At 41.1% G+C, this 19,217-nt stretch overlaps 2 protein-coding genes and 1 pseudogene across 3 annotated transcripts in view; 2 read left to right on the top strand and 1 right to left on the bottom strand.

Moving 5' to 3' along the window:
* Positions 1-19,217, top strand: part of LOC309550683 (uncharacterized protein) — a 3,164,715-nt gene that overhangs the window by 2,594,484 nt on the left and 551,014 nt on the right. The window lies entirely within an intron of this gene.
* LOC309550793 overlaps positions 1-19,217 on the bottom strand; it is a 1,525,103-nt pseudogene that overhangs the window by 882,931 nt on the left and 622,955 nt on the right. The gene's annotated exons all lie outside the window — the stretch shown is intronic.
* LOC309550051 (uncharacterized protein) overlaps positions 15,595-19,217 on the top strand; it is a gene marked incomplete at its 3' end in the record, with an annotated part of 103,414 nt that continues 99,791 nt past the window's right edge. Inside the window, exon 1 of the mRNA XM_082250518.1 lies at positions 15,595-15,622. The remainder of the gene's footprint in view (positions 15,623-19,217) is intronic.

Genomic DNA, 19,217 nt, shown 5'->3' on the forward strand with positions numbered 1-19,217 from the left:
AATATAACTGTCCCATCTGAAGCAATTCAAACCATTAATTATCTGTTTTTTACTCCCAGTGACGGTGAACACTGTCACAACATGCCTTCCAGGTGCTGTGCGATTTAAGCCCTTTCATTTGAATGGGCTGAAACTGTAATGGTCTGCACCAAGAGCTGTGTATGCAAATCCCATGGTACTTCTGATCATACTGCATTTGCAACCTGCATTTAGGGAGTCATTAAGTTGACACACACTGCAGATTGTTACGGCAGTGCATTTTGAATGCACTGCCGTAACGCACACAAAACATGGGTTGCCCTCAAGGCATTCTGGTGTGAGCAGACCCTTAGTCCAGATACACAGGATTTCATTCATATCTCAGGAAGGTCCCACTAAAACCACGACAGTCGGGAAGTATGGATTTATATTAAAAGGGGAGAGGATTTGTGTTTTGGTTCTACTGTCATGGGTGATCTGCTTAGAGTCCACTCACTGAGTCTGTCGGTAACATCCTGTTTATAAGCCTGTTGGAAGTTGGGAGTGCAGGTCTTACATACCGGTAAAATCTATAACATTTATGGCAGTACCCTAATACAGGTGAAACCCCAGGGGCACAAAGGTTGCGCTTGCGACTGGACCCTGGTGTTCTACCACTGTGGGAGCCCCAAGATGGAAGGAAGGGGGCCACTGTGAGACCTTGATAAGGGTGCCCCACAATGAGAGTGAAGGGCCCTGGGACCAGAGGTGAGGAGGGGCCCTTCATTGTTTCTTCAAGGTTATAGTTACGCCTCTGCTCTGTCCTTCAAGGCTTCAATAGCTAAGACGGTAAAGCCAGTGACCGTAAAGGATGGCAGATCGGCCCTTGTGGAAAGAGGTCTGGCCAAGTCGCATGAGGCCAAAGATGATCCAGCAAAAAGTTCACAATGACGGAATACAACATTCTTCTGGGTTAAGCCAGTTTGATCAGGTTCCCCGGTGTACTCTCAACCAAAGTCCTGCGTAACAGGTATGGAACAAGCTAAAAGCAAGACATAAAATCAGAAAGAATTGTGTCACCAGGGCATCCAATGCAAAAGCCTGAGGATCCATGGACCTAGAAATGATCCTGCCCAATTTTGCATTGAACCTGGAAGCTAGTAAATCCACATCTGGTGTGCCCCATCACTAACAAAGTGCCTTGAGACCTTTGGGTTGAGAGACTATTTAACTGGCAGTGATTTTCAGTGGCTGAGGAAGTCCACCTGCCAATTTTGCACTCCCAGAACGACTGACAAGAGTGGGAACATAGAGCTCTGCCCAGGACAGAATGAGATCCACACCTTCTTGGACTGAACAGCTCTTGGTTGATTCATATACATCCCTCTTAGATTGTAAGCTCTAACGGGCAGGGCCCTCTGATTCCTACTGTATTAAAGTGTATTGTATTTGTACTGTCTACCCTCAAGTTGTAAAGCGCTGCGTAAACTGTCAGCACTATATAAATCCTATATAATAATAATAATATTTCATGGCCCTGAAGGCTCTGGTATTGACCTTAGGTAGCACCCCACACTGTTTTTTCTTTTTTCATGGCAAGGTTACCCTTGGCATCCATAAATGACGCACATAAAGGATAAGGGTCTGCTATATATTTAACAACCTTCCCGCCGATGTAACACGCGGCCTAACAGAAATGAGTTTTTCTCCATGGGGCTGCATATATGTGTATCTCACTTTGTCCTGGGAGCCCGCCTCACACCGTGCTCCAATTACAGAGACCATGGTCTCACCCAGAGCCCCGGGCCCCGCACTAATGACCGGGACCCGGATCTCCTTATTCCGGGTCACCTGATCGCTGTGGTAGCCTCTGATTGGCTACCACAGTGATCAGTCACTGGGAAGCCCATCCCTGTGTTTTTCTCTTTCTGTGAATGGAGATGTTTCTCTTTCCTTGCAGAAAGAAGGAAAAAAAGTGTTTGTAAAATATAAATAAATAATTAAAAATAAAGAAAAAATACCTAGATCAAGGTTTGATCTAGGTCAGTGCCAAGGTTAGTGCTTGGGTCAAAGGTCAGGGTCAGTATATTTTGGGCAGGATTTTTTTTTAAGTTAGCATCAGTGTCAGTTAGTGTTTGGGTGTTTTAGGTAGGACAAAAAAAAAAAAAAGCAAAACATGCTGTACTACGGGTACAAACAACAACTATCACACATATGTGGTATTGTGATCATCAGGTGCAGGAAATTTTGGGTTGTTCTGTGGTGGAAGGTTATGTTAGTAACAAGAAATATACAGTTTATTTTTATATTTTTTGTTACTATTTTGGGGCAATTTTTCTATGATAATAATAATAAAAAAAATTGGAGATATCAATTGCCATTTGCTACCAAATGAAAGCCCAATTTGTCCTGGAAAAAAAAGCGGTATAATCCACCTGGTTCCACAAAGTAGTTGTGATGAAATGTACAGTTTTACTAACACATGTCAAAGTTGCAATATTATGCTTAGGCATTTAGATTTGTTTTACTCTTAGGAGTGGAAGGGTTAAGGTGGAACCCCAAACTTTTGTGTGTGTGTGTGTGTGTGGGGGGGGGGGGGGTCCCGATTAACATCTATATCAGACCCTCATCTAGGATAAGGGTCTCATAGAGAAGAGATTCCCCAGTCACTTTGGAAATGTCAGTGGTGCTGTAGTAGGTTGTATACATCATACAGATACACCACTTCACAGGCTGGGTCAGAGCATCCCCCAGACACGTTATTTAAAGGAATTCTGCATTTTTTATGTCTTTAAGCATTACTAAAATACCTGCTCCCCACCAAATGTATCATCTCATCTCCAGTGAGACGGTGACACATCTCTAACATGAAGAGAATGTTCCGGCCCTGTAAGTGGGGAAACGTTCTGACCCCGAAGGCGTTAATCTAGGTTTCCACACTATATATGTGTTTATCATCATCTGCTGGAGATAAAAGACGTCACAGTGACTATATAGGAAGAGGACGGACATGACGGGTGGGGGGGGACGGGTTTACTGGGTGTAAATTGAAAATAAGATCTTATTACCTCCTCTGCTGCCACTTCCAACAATGTCTTCGCTATTTCCTCCCAACTCACCGTTAACTCAGGAACTACTTATTTATAGCTGGTATCACTTCCTGTCTGTACTTGACATCACTTCCTGTCTGCCTTTGTGTCTGGGTAGAAGTGAAATCACCACCTTGTGGAGTTCAGAGGAACTGCAGTACCAAGAAACATCTTATAGTGTGAACACAGTCTTGTCATTGCCAAGTGACACCAATGATGGGGATTATTTTATCTCACTGAAGCCAACAATGGGTATTATTTAATCCACCTGGGAAATCCCAGCACCTATTTTACTTTTGGTATTGCGGCCTCAGGAGTTGTCATTCATGCCAGGTGAATAACGGGTGTGAATTGAGTCCATTGGTCGGTGGATTTTACCTTTGAGCAACATCAGACCTTGTTCATTATGATTGATGTGGATCTGCAATGCTGGACAATTTGTTTGATGATAGATTCATTTTTATTAAAGCATTGTGAAAAAGTGTCCTTGTATTTATTTACTTTTTTGTTTTTTTATGCAAATGAGTAAGGGTACGATATTTACCTTACTCATTCACATGGGGGAACGTATCTGTGCACCCTGTTATTTTTCAAGGGTGCTTCTAGATTTCCATAGCCCCCCCCCCCCACCTGCAGACACCCAAAACCAAGGAACAACTTCCTTGGACAAGCAGAATGTCTCCATAATGATGACAAGAGCCTATTCCACAAAACCCCGGCTTTGTAGTTTTTGGTGTCTGCAGCTGGGGGGCCTAAGGGAATCTAGAAACCTCCTTTAACCGCTTTAAGACTGACCGCCCACATTGTACTGCAGAAGGGGCAGCTCCTACATTCCTGTTTGTCACTGCCTGCTTCCGGGTTCAGGGGACGCATGCATGTCATGAATCCCCCCTACTTATTTCTGCTGTGATTGAACACGTAAGGATTTTGTCATCAGGTCTCAGCCAATGACTCATGGCCAGGACCTGCTAATCAGTTGTGTCCAATCATAGCCCAGAGCCCTGTGTTGACAAAAAAACAGGGCCCTGTACAGAGGGAATGATATCTTTGTTTCTTCTCCCTGAAACAGATTTATAGTGAAAAGCAGCATGTAATATACACATTACCACATTGTTAGGCACCAAGTTAACCCCTTGATCGCCCCTAGATGTTAGCCCCTTCCCAGCCAGTGTCAAGTCCCCAAACTCGCTCATCCATTTCTTTATGGACCTTGCTTTGAACACTGGTCCAGGTCATTTGGTGGAGGGGGATTATGGTTTCGGTGTGTTTTTCAGGGGCTAAGCTTGGCCCCTTAGTTCCAGTAAAGGCAACTTTTAAGGCGTCAGCATACCAAGACATTTTGGACAATTTCATGCTCCCAACTTTGTGGGAATAGTTTGGGGATGGCCCCTTCCTGTTCCAATATGACTGCACACCAGTGCGCAAAGCAAGGTCCATAAGGACATAGATTAGCGAGTTTGGGGTGGAGGAACTTGACTGCCCTGCCCTCAACCCGACAGAACACTTTTAAGATGAATTAGAGCGGTGACTGTGAGCCAGGCCTTCTCGTCCCACATCAGTGCCTGACCTCACAAATGTGCTTCTGGAAGAATGGTCAAACATTCCCATAGACACACTCCTAAACCTTGTGGACAGCCTTTCCAGAAGAGTCAAAGCTGTTATAGCTGCAAACAGGGCCACCATCAGGGGGGTACAGGTGATACACCCATACAGGGCCTGAGCGTCAGGAGGGCCCGGGCCACCGCAACCAGGAAGTCTGCACAGTGCAAGAGAGAGGAGATGGGATGGAGGAGATTTGATTGGAGGAGGAGGACATGGGATTGGGGAGATGGGATCGAGAAGGAAGAGGGCATGGGATGGAAGAGGACATGGGATGGAGGAGGACATGGGATGGGACTTGGTGACACAGCCAGTGGGGGGCCTTGGGGAATGTTGATGGTCAGGCCCAGGGGGGGCCCAGGCCTAAAGCTGTGTAAGGGGGCTCTGATGACTGCCCTGGCTGCAAAGCTTGGGCCAACTCAATATTGAACCCTACGGACTAAGACTGGGAGGTCATTAAAGTTCATGTGCGTGTAAAGGCAGGTGTCCCAATACTTTTGGTAATATAGTGTGTATATATATATATATATATATATGTGTGTGTGTGTACAGTATATATATAAAATAGTAAAGCTGGCCATATAACTGTGTAGTGCAAGGGCCTGCCTGATTGCAAACAAATTGAAAGTGTTTAGGTTTGAGCTCATATTCAGAGATGTATAGTAACGAAGTAGAACTACTTAAGTACTGTACTTAAGTACCGAAATGCGGTATCTGTACTTTCCTAGAGTAGAATTTTTTTCTCCTACTTCTACTTTTACTTCACTACATTTTTTCGATGATTTCGATACTTCTACTCAAGTATTTTTTTTTTGTGCTGCATAGTTACTCGTTACTTTTAAAAAAATTACCACTGCCAGAACAGTAGATGGCAGGTTACATAAAGCTCAAAAAAATGTGTATAATGTCATTTGTAAATCAGCGCATACGAAAATAAAGGCTGTGTATAATAAAAGCTGCTATACCAAATCTTTCCAATAAAAAGAAAATATGAAACAAACAAATAAATTGTGCTACAGCGCTTAAAGTGCATCAAGAAACTACTAACAAACACAACTTGGCTGTGCGAATAAAGTGCCTGTGCAATCGATATAATATCATCATTGCCCCCAGTGCCCTGCCCACACTCCACACAGTATCAAAAATAAAGTGACATGAATGTGCTAAAGCCTAAATGCAGTGAAAATAATTATTCCCACAATGTAACAGTAAATTCAATTCATATAAAATATGACAATAAATCACAATAAAATAAGTTATGAAATAAGTTAGGTCAGGTGCGTGCAACAAGTTGAAGTGTGTAAACCTATCTATAACGAAAAGTCCATAAATGAATTCCAGTGTGCAAATCTAAAATGTCACTTCACTTGTCAGATGCTTCCACCTCCTTCAGTGCTCGAGTGACCGACCAACACACTTAATGGTGGTGGCACTGGTGGATAGCGTCTGGGTGGCACTGTGGCACTGGCACTGACTGCACTGGTTCAAAAAGCCATATATATTTAATTATTTCAATTCTCAATCTCATAGGTCCTCTCCTCATAAGATATTAATAACTTAAGATTAGGTGATGAACTTCTTGGCGGCCCTGGCAGGATGACGGGGACAACACCCGCCACTTCTGGAGCCGAGCCGCTGTGATTACCCAACATGTGACAAATAGGGATGATCGAACTTTTGAAAAGTTCGGTTCGACCAGAACACCCGAACTTCACTAAAGTTCGGCCCGGATTTCAGAACCCCATTGAAATCAATGGGACCCGAACTTCTGTAATCAAAAAACACAATTTTTAAGCCCTAAAACCCAATAAATGCCCCTAAAAAGTGCCTAGGGTTCTGGGTCATGCCCCATTAACTATTAATCACACAAAAAAAAGTTCTTAAAAATTGTCATTTTTGATAAAAAAGCCAATTATTGAAAAATTAAAAAAAAAAAAAAAGAGATTTTTTTGATTTTTACTTTGGATTTAGTATCTGGGGGGTCTAAAAGGTGTGCATGTGAAGTTTCAGCTCTGTAGCATGTCCAGAACCATGAAAAAAAAAAAGATAATTTTTCAGTAGAACAGGGATGTGGTTCGGGAGCCTCCTTTAACTTTAACACCTATATGATCTTTTTTCTGGTTCTGGACATGCTACAGAGCTGAAACTTCACAGGTACACCTTTTAGACCCCCCCAGACACAAAATCACACAAAAAAAAGTTCTTAAAAATTGTCATTTTTGATAAAAAAGCCAATTATTGAAAAATTAAAAAAAAAAAAAAAAAAGAGATTTTTTTGATTTTTACTTTGGATTTAGTATCTGGGGGGTCTAAAATGTGTGCATGTGAAGTTTCAGCTCTGTAGCATGTCCAGAACCATGAAAAAAAAAAAAGATAATTTTTCAGTAGAACAGGGATGTGGTTCGGGAGCCTCCTTTAACTTTAACACCTATATGATCTTTTTTTCTGGTTCTGGACATGCTACAGAGCTGAAACTTCACAGGTACACCTTTTAGACCCCCCAGACACAAAATCACACAAAAAAAAGTTCTTAAAAATTGTCATTTTTGATAAAAAAGCCAATTATTGAAAAATTAAAAAAAAAAAAAAAAGAGATTTTTTGATTTTTACTTTGGATTTAGTATCTGGGGGGTCTAAAAAGTGTACATGTGAAGTTTCAGGTCTGTAGCATGTCCAGAACCAGAAAAAAAAGATCGTTTGTATTAGAAAACTTTAAGCACAGGAATATGGCTTCTCTGCTGTAACACCTTGCCGGTTTAATAGCAGGCATTTTTTTGGGTTCTTTGCAGTCAGGAAAAACATCTGAACTTGTGTATAGTGGTACTGTGCACAAGTTCTGATGTTTTGCCTGCCTCCAAAATTCCCCAAAAAATGCCAGCAAAAACACACCTGGGCATTTTTTTTTTTTGACGCTAGCGTTTTTTTTGGCATTTTTTGGGGTTCTTTTGAGGCAGGCAAAACATCTGAACATGTGTATAGGGGGGATATATAGACATATATGTCTGAATATATACCCCTAGACATATATAGGTGTGATAGTAGCAGAAATAAATGCTTGCGCTAATGAAATCATTTACAGTAATATATTTCTGCTACTATCACACCTATATATGTCTAGGGGTATATATTCAGACATATATGCCTATATATACACCCTATACACATGTTCAGATGTTTTGCCTGCCTCAAAAGAACCCCAAAAAATGCCAAAAAAACGCTAGCGTCAAAAAAAAAATGCCCAGGTGTGTTTTTGCTGGCATTTTTTGGGGGGTTTTGGAGGCAGGCAAAACATCAGAACTTGTGCACAGTACCACTATACACAAGTTCAGATGTTTTGCCTGCCTCAAAAGAACCCCAAAAAATGCCAAAAAAAACGCTAGCTTCAAAAATAAAAATGCCCAGGTGTGTTTTTGCTGGCATTTTTTGGGGAATTTTGGAGGCAGGCAAAACATCAGAACTTGTGCACAGTACTACTATACACAAGTTCAGATGTTTTTCCTGACTGCAAAGAACCCAAAAAAATGCCTGCTATTAAACCGGCAAGGTGTTACAGCAGAGAAGCCATATTCCTGTGCTTAAAGTTTTCTAATACAAACAATCTTTTTTTTTATGGTTCTGGACATGCTACAGAGCTGAAACTTCAAAAAATCTCTTTTTTTTTTTTTTTTTTTTTTTTTAATTTTTCAATAATTGGCTTTTTTATCAAAAATGACAATTTTTAAGAACTTTTTTTGTGTGATTTTGTGTCTGGGGGGTCTAAAAGGTGTACCTGTGAAGTTTCAGCTCTGTAGCATGTCCAGAACCCCAAAAAAAGATCATATAAGTGTAAAAGAGGGGTCCCACCATCCCTGCTCTACTGAAAAATTATCTTTTTTCTGGTTCTGGACATGCTACAGAGCTGAAACTTCACAGGTACACTTTTTAGACCCCCCAGACACTAAATCCAAAAAAAGTCATGCCTGCCTCCAAAAATGCCCGATAAATACAAGAAAAAGCGCCGTAGAGAAGCCGTATTCCTGTTCTAATAAAAATTATAAGAAAATGCTAATTTTTGGGGGGTTCTGGACATGCTACAGAGCTGAAACTTCACATGTACACTTTTTAGACCCCCCAGATACTAAATCCAAAGTAAAAATAAAAAAATCTCTCTTTTTTTTTTTTTTTTTTTTTTTTTAATTTTTCAATAATTGGCTTTTTTATCAAAAATGACAATTTTTAAGAACTTTTTTGTGTGATTTTGTGTCTGGGGGGTCTAAAAGGTGTACCTGTGAAGTTTCAGCTCTGTAGCATGTCCAGAACCCCAAAAAAAGATCATATAAGTGTAAAAGAGGGGTCCCACCATCCCTGCTCTACTGAAAAATTATCTTTTTTCTGGTTCTGGACATGCTACAGAGCTGAAACTTCACAGGTACACTTTTTAGACCCCCCAGACACTAAATCCAAAAAAAGTCATGCCTGCCTCCAAAAATGCCCGATAAATGCAAGAAAAAGCGCCGTAGAGAAGCCGTATTCCTGTTCTAATAAAAATTATAAGAAAATGCTAATTTTTGGGGGGTTCTGGACATGCTACAGAGCTGAAACTTCACATGTACACTTTTTAGACCCCCCAGATACTAAATCCAAAGTAAAAATCAAAAAATCTCTTTTTTTTTAATTTTTCAATAATTGGCTTTTTTATCAAAAATGACAATTTTTAAGAACTTTTTTTTGTGTGATTTTGTGTCTGGGGGGTCTAAAAGGTGTACCTGTGAAGTTTCAGCTCTGTAGCATGTCCAGAACCATAAAAAAAAAAGATTGTTTGTATTAGAAAACTTTAAGCACAGGAATATGGCTTCTCTGCTGTAACACCTTGCCGGTTTAATAGCAGGCATTTTTTTGGGTTCTTTGCAGTCAGGAAAAACATCTGAACTTGTGTATAGTGGTACTGTGCACAAGTTCTGATGTTTTGCCTGCCTCCAAAACCCCCCAAAAAATGCCAGCAAAAACACACCTGGGCATTTTTTTTTTGACGCTAGCGTTTTTTTTGGCATTTTTTGGGGTTCTTTTGAGGCAGGCAAAACATCTGAACTTGTGTATAGTGGTACTGTGCACAAGTTCTGATGTTTTGCCTGCCTCCAAAACCCCCCAAAAAATGCCAGCAAAAACACACCTGGGCATTTTTTTTTTTGACACTAGCGTTTTTTTGGCATTTTTTGGGGTTCTTTTGAGGCAGGCAAAACATCTGAACATGTGTATAGGGTGTATATATAGGCATATATGTCTGAATATATACCCCTAGACATATATAGGTGTGATAGTAGCAGAAATATATTACTGTAAATGATTTCATTAGCGCAAGCATTTATTTCTGCTACTATCACACCTATATATGTCTAGGGGTATATATTCAGACATATATGTCTATATATCCCCCCTATACACATATTCAGATGTCATGTCTGACATCAAACATGTCCTCAAAAAAGCACTGGCAGTGGCAGCCCCTGCAGCATTAAAAAATGCTTGCTGGTGAGAAGCCACATACCTGTCCCGAAGCAGAGAAATGATCATTTCTTTATAGCGGTCACCCTGCTATGGAAGGGTTTTGTCACCCTGCCATAGCAGTCACTGTCAGTTAACCCTACACTACACTACGGTCCCCTGACACTTAACACTTTCCCTACAGAAACTAAATTTTTGAAGCTAACTTAAGTGTAAAGGAGCACTCTAACTACACTAGATATCCCTTTCCTCACACTAAAAATAGCTAAATGACACTTTTAAAGTAAAATTAACAGAACTGCTTCCACTCTCTTCCATGTCCAGTATAACAATGCTGGGAATATGGCGGGGGCGATCTTATATACTGGGGGGCGTATTCACTAATGATTGGTCTAGGGACCCCCTAGTCACTCCAATCACATTCCTAGCATTCTCCTGCCCCCTCAATTGGCTTTTGCTAATGGTTCTGGTCCAATCACGGGCTTTTAAAGCCCATTTCCTGAAGCATTGCATTTTGGGCGGTTCTGGTTGCCGAATTCCGAACTTTTTGGGCAAAAAGTTCTAAATTCGGCCGAACCTCGAACACCCAATGTTCGGGCCGAACCGATGGTGGACCCGAACCGTTCGATCATCCCTAGTGACAAAGTGACAGCCAGGAGATCTAGTGGCTAGTAGTGCTCAACAATACCGCTTTTATATATAAAAATGAAATAAAATATACTGACTCACAATTTAGTAGTTGGTAGCGTGTAGCAGTAGGCAGCACAACTCAATTCAATCAATCCCACAGCCTCGCTCGCGCCGCGGCCCGCGGAATCACTGTCATGATCATCAAGTTAAGAGACCGCACTGGAGGAGCCATGCTGCCGTCTTCCCGCTCGCGGTCTCTGCCTCTAGACGTGTTGTGTGTCACTCAGACTCCACCCCTTAGGGCCCTTACTGAGAGGAGTTGTGACACGGGCGGCGGGACTCGGAGCATTTTCTTCGTTATCTCATCTTCTTCTCTATGAGGTGAGTGAGGTGGACCGTAGAGAGGGCCTAATCCTTGCCATGGCAAATGTGCCATTTGAGAATCAAATAATCAATATAAAATATTAATATATTATATACACACGGGTCATGGGTGGCTTTTTTGAACCAAGAAGAGTGAGACTGAAGGCTATGATGATTATCCGACCATCCATGGTCGATGGACCATAAGTGTTGTGTTGTGGTGGTGCCTGTGCTTCCTGCGGCCTGCCTCTGCCTGTGCGGCTGTGCCTGCACTGCAGTGGCCACTGGCAGTGGCACTTGACTTGAGCAAAGCAAATGAGCACTACTAGTGTGAAGGACAGGTGGTGGAAGCATGTTCTGACAAGTTCTTATAATGAAAATAATATAGACAGCTTTTTGAACCAGTGCAGTGCCAGTGCTACTAAGGTGAGAGGCAGAGAGAGAGGCTATCCAGTCCACCACTTTACTTGAGCAGATCACAGAAGAAAGGTGGAAGCATCTGACAGCAAGTGACAAGCACTTCTTAGATTGCACACTGGAATTCAGTTATGGACTTTCCGTTATAAAGTTTAGTTTACACGCTTAAACTTGCACCTAACTTATTCACAATCACAACTTATTTTATTGTGGTATTGTCATATATATTTTATATGAATTAAATTTACATTTGCATTTAGCACAGACATGTCACTTTATTTTTGATACTGTGGGCGATGATTTTGAATACAAGAAGAATATATATAATTGCAGGCACTTTATTAGCATTTTTAGCACAGCCACTTTGTTAGTAGTTTTCGATGCATTTTTCACTTTAAGCATTGTAGGTTTGATGAAGCTGGCCTGGCACATCATCATCAATTGAGCAAATCAAATCAAACCGCGATTAAGAAGACTGCGCATGCTCCTGTTCTGCCTTTTGATCAGCTGAAAAGATGGACGAACAAAAAACACCACCTTCCACCCCTGGCCCTTCAACTTCAAGTGATCTGCCTGGCTGTGAGAGTGACGAAGCTCAGGAAGGAGACCACCCCTGGCTTTAAAAGGGGAAGGGAGGGACATACTTTATCTGTTTTTTGTTTACAAAAAGTTACAGCCTAAGGAATTGTGATTGTCCTTTAGGTTAATCATTTGAATAAATCATTTGAAATAATAAAAAACAATATGATGTTCAAACTTTTGACTTCTTTCTTTAATAACTACATAACACAGTACTTCTACTTCTACTTTCAGTACTTGAGTAGAAATTTTTTGAAAAAACTACTGGTACTTTTTACTTTTAGTACTTAAGTAGCAAATTTTTTGAAAAAACTACTTGCAATACTTAAGTAAAAAAAATGTTGAATACTTTAGTACTTCTACTTAAGTAACTTTTTCTGCGAGCACTTCCACTTCTACTCAAGTCACTTTTTGATCGAGCACTTGTACTTTTACTCAAGTAGAAATTTTGAATACTTTATACAAGTCTGCTCATATTATATGGTTTTGGTAAATCTAGAGTAAAATTGTACAAGAAAATTGTATAAGGTATAGTCAGCCTTAGACATGGTTCAAGTTAAAATGAGGCGTTCTTTGGGTGATACATATCAGTATTAGTTTTGACTCACATCAGTCGGGGACTAACAACGTCAAGAAGGGCATCAATGTGGACACCTTCATGTGGGTATAATCAAATAACTTTTGGAGGTATGCCGGCAATTCATGGTAAAAAGTATGGAAATGCCCCTTGGAAATTCTCTGTAAGACTCTGGGATGCACCCAATACTTGGCGCAACACCCTACTCTTTTTCAACTGGCCATTCTTTCCATGATCATCTTTTGCTGGGCCAAGCCAAGTGTCAAAGAGATCAAAGTATATGAATCCATCTTGCAGAGAAATCACAAAAATGTCTGCCATCACACCACAACCAAACTATGCCCCAAAGCAGATCATATCCTCTGCATCACTTCCCCTTTAACCACTTGACCTCTGGACGGTTTTTACCCCCTTCCTGACCAGACCATTTTTTGCTATTTAGCACTGTGCTGCTTTAACTGAAAATTGTGTGGTCATGCAACCCTGTACCTAAATTATTTTTATATTTTTTCACACAAATAGAGCTTTCTATTTGTGGTATTTGATCACCACTGTTTTTTTATTTTTTTATTATATAAACAGAAAAAGACCACAAATTTAGAAAAAAAAAAAAACAATCATTTTTATTTTCTAAAAAAAAAAACATATCCAGTAAAAATGTTTAAAAAAATCGAATTTCTTCATAGATTTAGGCCAAAATGTATTCTGCTACATGTTAACACAGGTTAAAAAAAATCCTAGTAAATGTATATTATTTGGTTTGTGTGAAAGGTATAGTGTCTACAAACTATTGTATATATAGTTTGTATATACTGGAATTTTTATTTATTTATTTTTTATATTAGTAATGGCGGCAGTCAGCAACTTATAGTGGTACTATGATAGTGTGGTGGGCAATCTGATGCTAAAAGGGAAGTACACTAACTGACACTGACCTCTCCAGTGACACTAATACTACACACTGTCACTGTACTAATGGCCCAGGCGGGGAACATCTAGGGTGACCAAGGTGTTAACTGTGTGTCTAACTAAGTGTAATATATGGTGATTTTACTAATCTCTATCGTTTTTTTCCCTGCTTTGCAGAGAAATAAAAAAAACAGCAAAATCTCACGTCAGTGCACAGAGCTCTGTGTTGTTTACAACACAGAGCTCTCTTCTGTGAATGATGGAGCCGATCAGTGGGTCCCCACCATCAATCATTGGCCGCAACCCGCTGATCGGCATGTGCTGTAACAAATCACAGCACAGCCGGGGCAGAATGCCTTACCCGTAAGCTCCGATCACGTACCAGATACGTGATCCAGTGCACAGCAGCCGCAGTAGATGTACATAGGGTGGTCGCTAAATGGTTAGGCATTTCCCACTAGCAAAGCAATGTTTACATCTTACATAAGCATTTATCAAACATTCTTAAAGAGTTTTCAATACCTCACAATGAAAACACATCATAAATGCCATAGGAGCGTTAATGAGCATTGATTCCTTCTTCATAATCAACACATGTGTGGATGAGCTCTTAGGTATACATTGTACCTTTAGTAATTTACAAAAAAAAAAAAGAAAAACAGTAAATAAACACAAACACTTTTTCAAAATTCCTTTAGGCTGCATTCACATGTCAGCGTATGATCGCGGGCAGAACCGCCGCGGTTCCGCCCGCGATTCGGAGATTTATTGCAAATCGCGGGACGCCTAGCGTTGCCCGTTGATTTGCAATAGCCCCCCAAACGCCGAGCGATGTTGCCGCGATTTACGCCCGCCGAATCGTGGCAACATCGCGCAAACAAAATCGCGGGACGCAATACGCTCCAAAAAAGTACAAGAGCTTCTTTGGAGCGTATTGCGTCCCGCGATTTTGTTTGCGCGATGTTGCCGCGATTCGGCGGGCGTAAATCGTGGCAACATCGCTCGGCGTTTGGGGGGCTATTGCACATCAACGGGCAATGCTAGGTGTCCCGCGATTTGCAATAATCTCCGAATCGCGGGCGGAACCGCGGCGGTTCTGCCCGCGATCATACGCTGACATGTGAACGGAGCCCTACTAAAATAAAAAAAATCCCACAATTTAAATCCATCATTAAACAAATAGTCCAGTAACAGAGATCCACATCAATTATGATGAAAGATGTCTGATGCTCCAAAAGAAGCATCCTAGATCCTGGAAGACATGGACATGATGGGACAGTAGCCAAAATCCCAGGACTGTCCTGCAACATCCACACTTGACAACAAAGACAAGGCCGTTGTTCCATCAGAATGCCGCTACCCATCAGAGTCATTTTAGCAATAAAGTTAGCGTATAAAAATAAATTAAGTATATTGTTATTTTTGATGCTGTTTGGATGTTTCATTTTGAAAGCATAAAGGTTTATCGCAGAGCAGTGCTGAATGTGTCCCAATATGGCCTCCGCCACCTTCCTACTGCTGGCGTCCAGCTTCTTTAAAAATGTAACATCAAAACAGCATCACAGATGTCAATATACTATATTTATTTATATACGCTCACTTTATTGTTAATAATACTCAGAAATTCAAGACGTAGCTGGGTGTATATGTTCTATCATATTACTGCTACCCGTCAGATCATAAAGTGTTTGGAACGCATAGAGTCGTGGAACGCATGGTGGAACGCATGCATAGTAAGTGTTTTTTGGTCCAAACGTCACTTCCGTTGCTCAATCTGATGGGTAACGGCATTCTGATAGAACACTGTGTTCACAAACATTTCTCTGGCTTGCAATTCCTTTGAGCTCCACAAGGTGGTAATATCACTTCTAACCCGACAGGAAGTCTCTATGGAATACAGACAGGAAGTAATGGCAGGTACAGACAGGAAGTGATGTCAGGTATAAATAAGAAGTTCCAGATGAGAGGTGAGTGGGGAAGAAGTAGAGAGGAGACATTGCTGGAAGTTTCAGCAGAGGAGGTAATAAGATCTTATTTTCTATTTACACCCAGTAACCCCCCGTCATGTCCGTCCTCTTCCTCCATAGTCACTGTGACGTCTTTTATCTCCAGCAGATGATGATACACACATATATAGTGTGGAAACGCAGATTAGCCCCGTCAGGGTCAGAACATTTCCCCACTTATGAGGCCGGAACATTCTCTTCATGTTAGAGATGTGTGACCTTCTCACTGAAGATGAGATGAGCGTACCAGGGTTCCGTGTGAGATGGGTCCACAGAACATAACTAAGGTTCAGGTGCCTAATCTGAACCCCCATTGAAGACAGTGGGAGCCACTTACGGGGCCGGAACATTCTCTTCATGTTAGAGACGTGTCACCTTCTCACTGAAGATGAGATGAGCGTACCAGGGTTCCGTGTGGGATGGGTCCACAGAACATAACTAAGGTTCAGGTGCCGAATCTGAACCCCCATTGAAGTCAGTGGGAGCCACTTCCGGGCCCGGAACATTCTCTTCATGTTAGAGACGTGTCACCTTCTCACTGGAGATGAGATGAACATACCTAGGTTCCGTGAGAGACGGCTCCACAGAACATAACTAAGGCTCAGGTGCCGAATCTGAACTCCATTGAAGTCAATGGGAGCCGAATGTTAAAAAACAGTAATGCCTGTTTTCTAGCCTAATAGGCAAGAGATTGTCAGACAAATGACACGGAGGGGCTGGGCACTGACCTAGGGAACATCCACCAAAATAATTGTTTTTTTTTTTTTTTAAGTCCAATTGGTGGGGGACAACAAATTTAGTAATGCTTTATAAATCCTGTATAATAATATAATGAAGGGCAACATGCCCTCATAATCCTCTATGAGGAAGTAAGTAAAACCTTGGATAGAGGGGTGGCTGTGGACATAGTATATTCAAATTTTTCAAAAGTGTTTGACACCATTCCCCACACATGGCTAATGTGTAAGGTAAAGTCTACAGGCTTAAAAAGGCCATTTTTTAAATGGATATAAAACTGGCTAAGAGATAGCATTCAGAGAGTAGTGGTTAATGTTTCTTACTCTGAATGGTCTAAGTTTATCAGTGGTGTACCCCAAGGTTCAGTGTTGGGACCCTTACTTTTTAATATCTTTATAAATGATATAGGGTCTGGGATTAAAAGTACCATCTCAGTCTTTGCAGATGACACAAAGCTTTGCAGTGGAATAACTTCCTTACAGGATGTCTCCAATTTACAGGCTGACCTCAATGCACTGTTTCATTGGGCAACTATGTGGCAAATGAGGTTTAATGTTGATAAATGTAAAGTTATGCACTTGGGGGCTAAGAATATGCATGCATCATACATACTAGGGGGAGTAGAACTGGGGGAATCCATAGCGGAGAAGGATCTGGGTGTTCTGGTAGATCATAAGCTTAATAATAGCATGCAATGCTAAGCTGGGGTTTGCAAAGCAAGCAAAGTACTTTCTTGTATTAACAGAGGCATGGACTCCAGAGAGAGAGAGATATAATTTTGCCCCTGTACAGATCATTAGTAAGACCTCATCTGAAATATGCAGTTCAGTTTTGGGCACCAGTTCTCAAAAAGGATATCCGGGAACTGGAGAAAGTGCAGAGAAGGACAACCACACTGATAAGAGGCATGGAGAGCTCAGCTATGAGGAAAGATTAGAGGAACTGAATTTATTCTCTCTTGAGAAGAGGAGATTAGGGGGGGGGGGGGGATATCATCAACATGTATAAATATATAAGTGATCCATATAGTGAACTTGGTGTTGAGATATTCACTTTAGGGTTATCACAGAGGACAAGGGGGCGCTCTTTATGTCACGAGGAAAACAGATTTCTTCTCCAAATACGGAAAGGTCTCTTCACCTTAAGAACTGTGAAAATGTGGAATAGACTCCCTCCAGAGGTGGTTCTGGCCAGCTCACTAGATTGCTTTAAAAAAGGCCTGGATTCTTTCCTGGGTGTACATAATATAACTGGGTACTAATATTTATTGGTAAAGTTGATCCAGGGAATATCTGATATCCTCTCGGGGATCAGGAACAAATATTTTCCCCTGCTGTAGTAAATTGTATCATGCTTTGCTGGGGTTTTTCACCTTCCTCTGGATCAACTGCGGGTATAGGATTGTGTATATGGGATTGTATGGTTGGGTTTTCTTTACTGTTTTTGTTTTTTTTATTGGCTGAGCCAGATGGACTTGTGTCTTTTTTTCAACCCCACTAACTACTGTATATAACATTAAAATGTCTTTGAATACCATGTCTGAGGGGGGATTCTGACCCAGCCTGTAAAGTGGTGTATCTGTACGATGTATACAACCTACTACAACAACACTTACAAAGCATGAAAAAGCAGTTTACAGACTAAGTTCACCCTTAGGAGAAAAAATAATAAATGCACATATTTCTGCAGTAAATAAATGTGCATGTTATTATTTATTTTTTTTACCAGAGGAGCCTGCGAAGCATTGCACCCGTGATCAGTAGACTGCAGGCTCCTGCAGACACTTCCTCTGCCTGTACCTTCATTCAGGCTTTTAGCTAGAAAGCTGGAGAAAGTGTCAATGATGGACTACGAGTGTGCTGTTCAGCACACTCATAGTCCATTGAGAAATACAAGCCCTCTTTTGCGGTGGAAGATGAGACTTGTAGTTTATTCATTCAAAGATCCCTTTAAGTGAATGATGCGGCTATGCAGTATGCAGGCAAAACCTATTTTAACCAGTTTTGGACCGGAAGGATTTGCCCCCCTTAATGACCAGGCAATTTTTTGCAATACGGCACTGCGTTATTTTAACAAACAATTGCGTGGTCGTGCGACGCTGTACCCAAATAAAATTGATGTCCTTTTTTTCCCACAAATAGAGCTTTCTTTTGGTGATATTTGATCACCTCTTTGATTGTTATTTATTGCGCTATAAACAAGAAAAAGAGCGACAATTCTGAAAAAATAAAAAAATATTTTTCACATTCTGCTATATAACATTCCCCAAAAAAAAAAATGTAAAATCATTTTTTTTTCATTCTTTTAGGCCAATTTGGAATCTGCTACATATTTTTGGTAAAAAAGATCCCAATAAGCGTATTTCGATTGGTTTTCGCCAAAGTTATCCAGTCTACAAACTAGGGGAAAAATTTGTCATTTTTATTTATTTATTTTTTACTAGTAATGGCGGCGATCTGCGATTTTTAGAGGAACTGTGACATTGCGGTAGACAAATCGAACCCCCAAACTTACATTTTTTGGACACTTTTGGGGGGATCAGTGACATTACTACAGTAATCAGTGCTAAAAAATATGCACTGTTACTGTAATAATGACACTGGAAGGGAAGGGGTTAACACCAGGTGATCAAAGGGTTAAGTGTGAGCCTAGGGGAGTGTTTTCTTACTGTTTGGGGGAGGGATTTGTGAAATGATCATAGAGACCTGTCATCCTATATAGAAGGATCACAGGTGCTCTGTGATCATTAGCGGGGAGCAATCGCTGGTGCCCAGCGGCAATCAGTGCCAGCTGTTCCGTGGATCGGCATCCCCGCTGCCTAGTGGGGGCGGGTGCTCCTGCAAACAACCGTACAGGTACGGCAATTCACGC

This window comes from Pelophylax lessonae (genome assembly GCF_965119305.1).
Source record: "Pelophylax lessonae genome assembly, chromosome: 3".
NCBI classification, from domain to species: domain Eukaryota; kingdom Metazoa; phylum Chordata; class Amphibia; order Anura; family Ranidae; genus Pelophylax; species Pelophylax lessonae.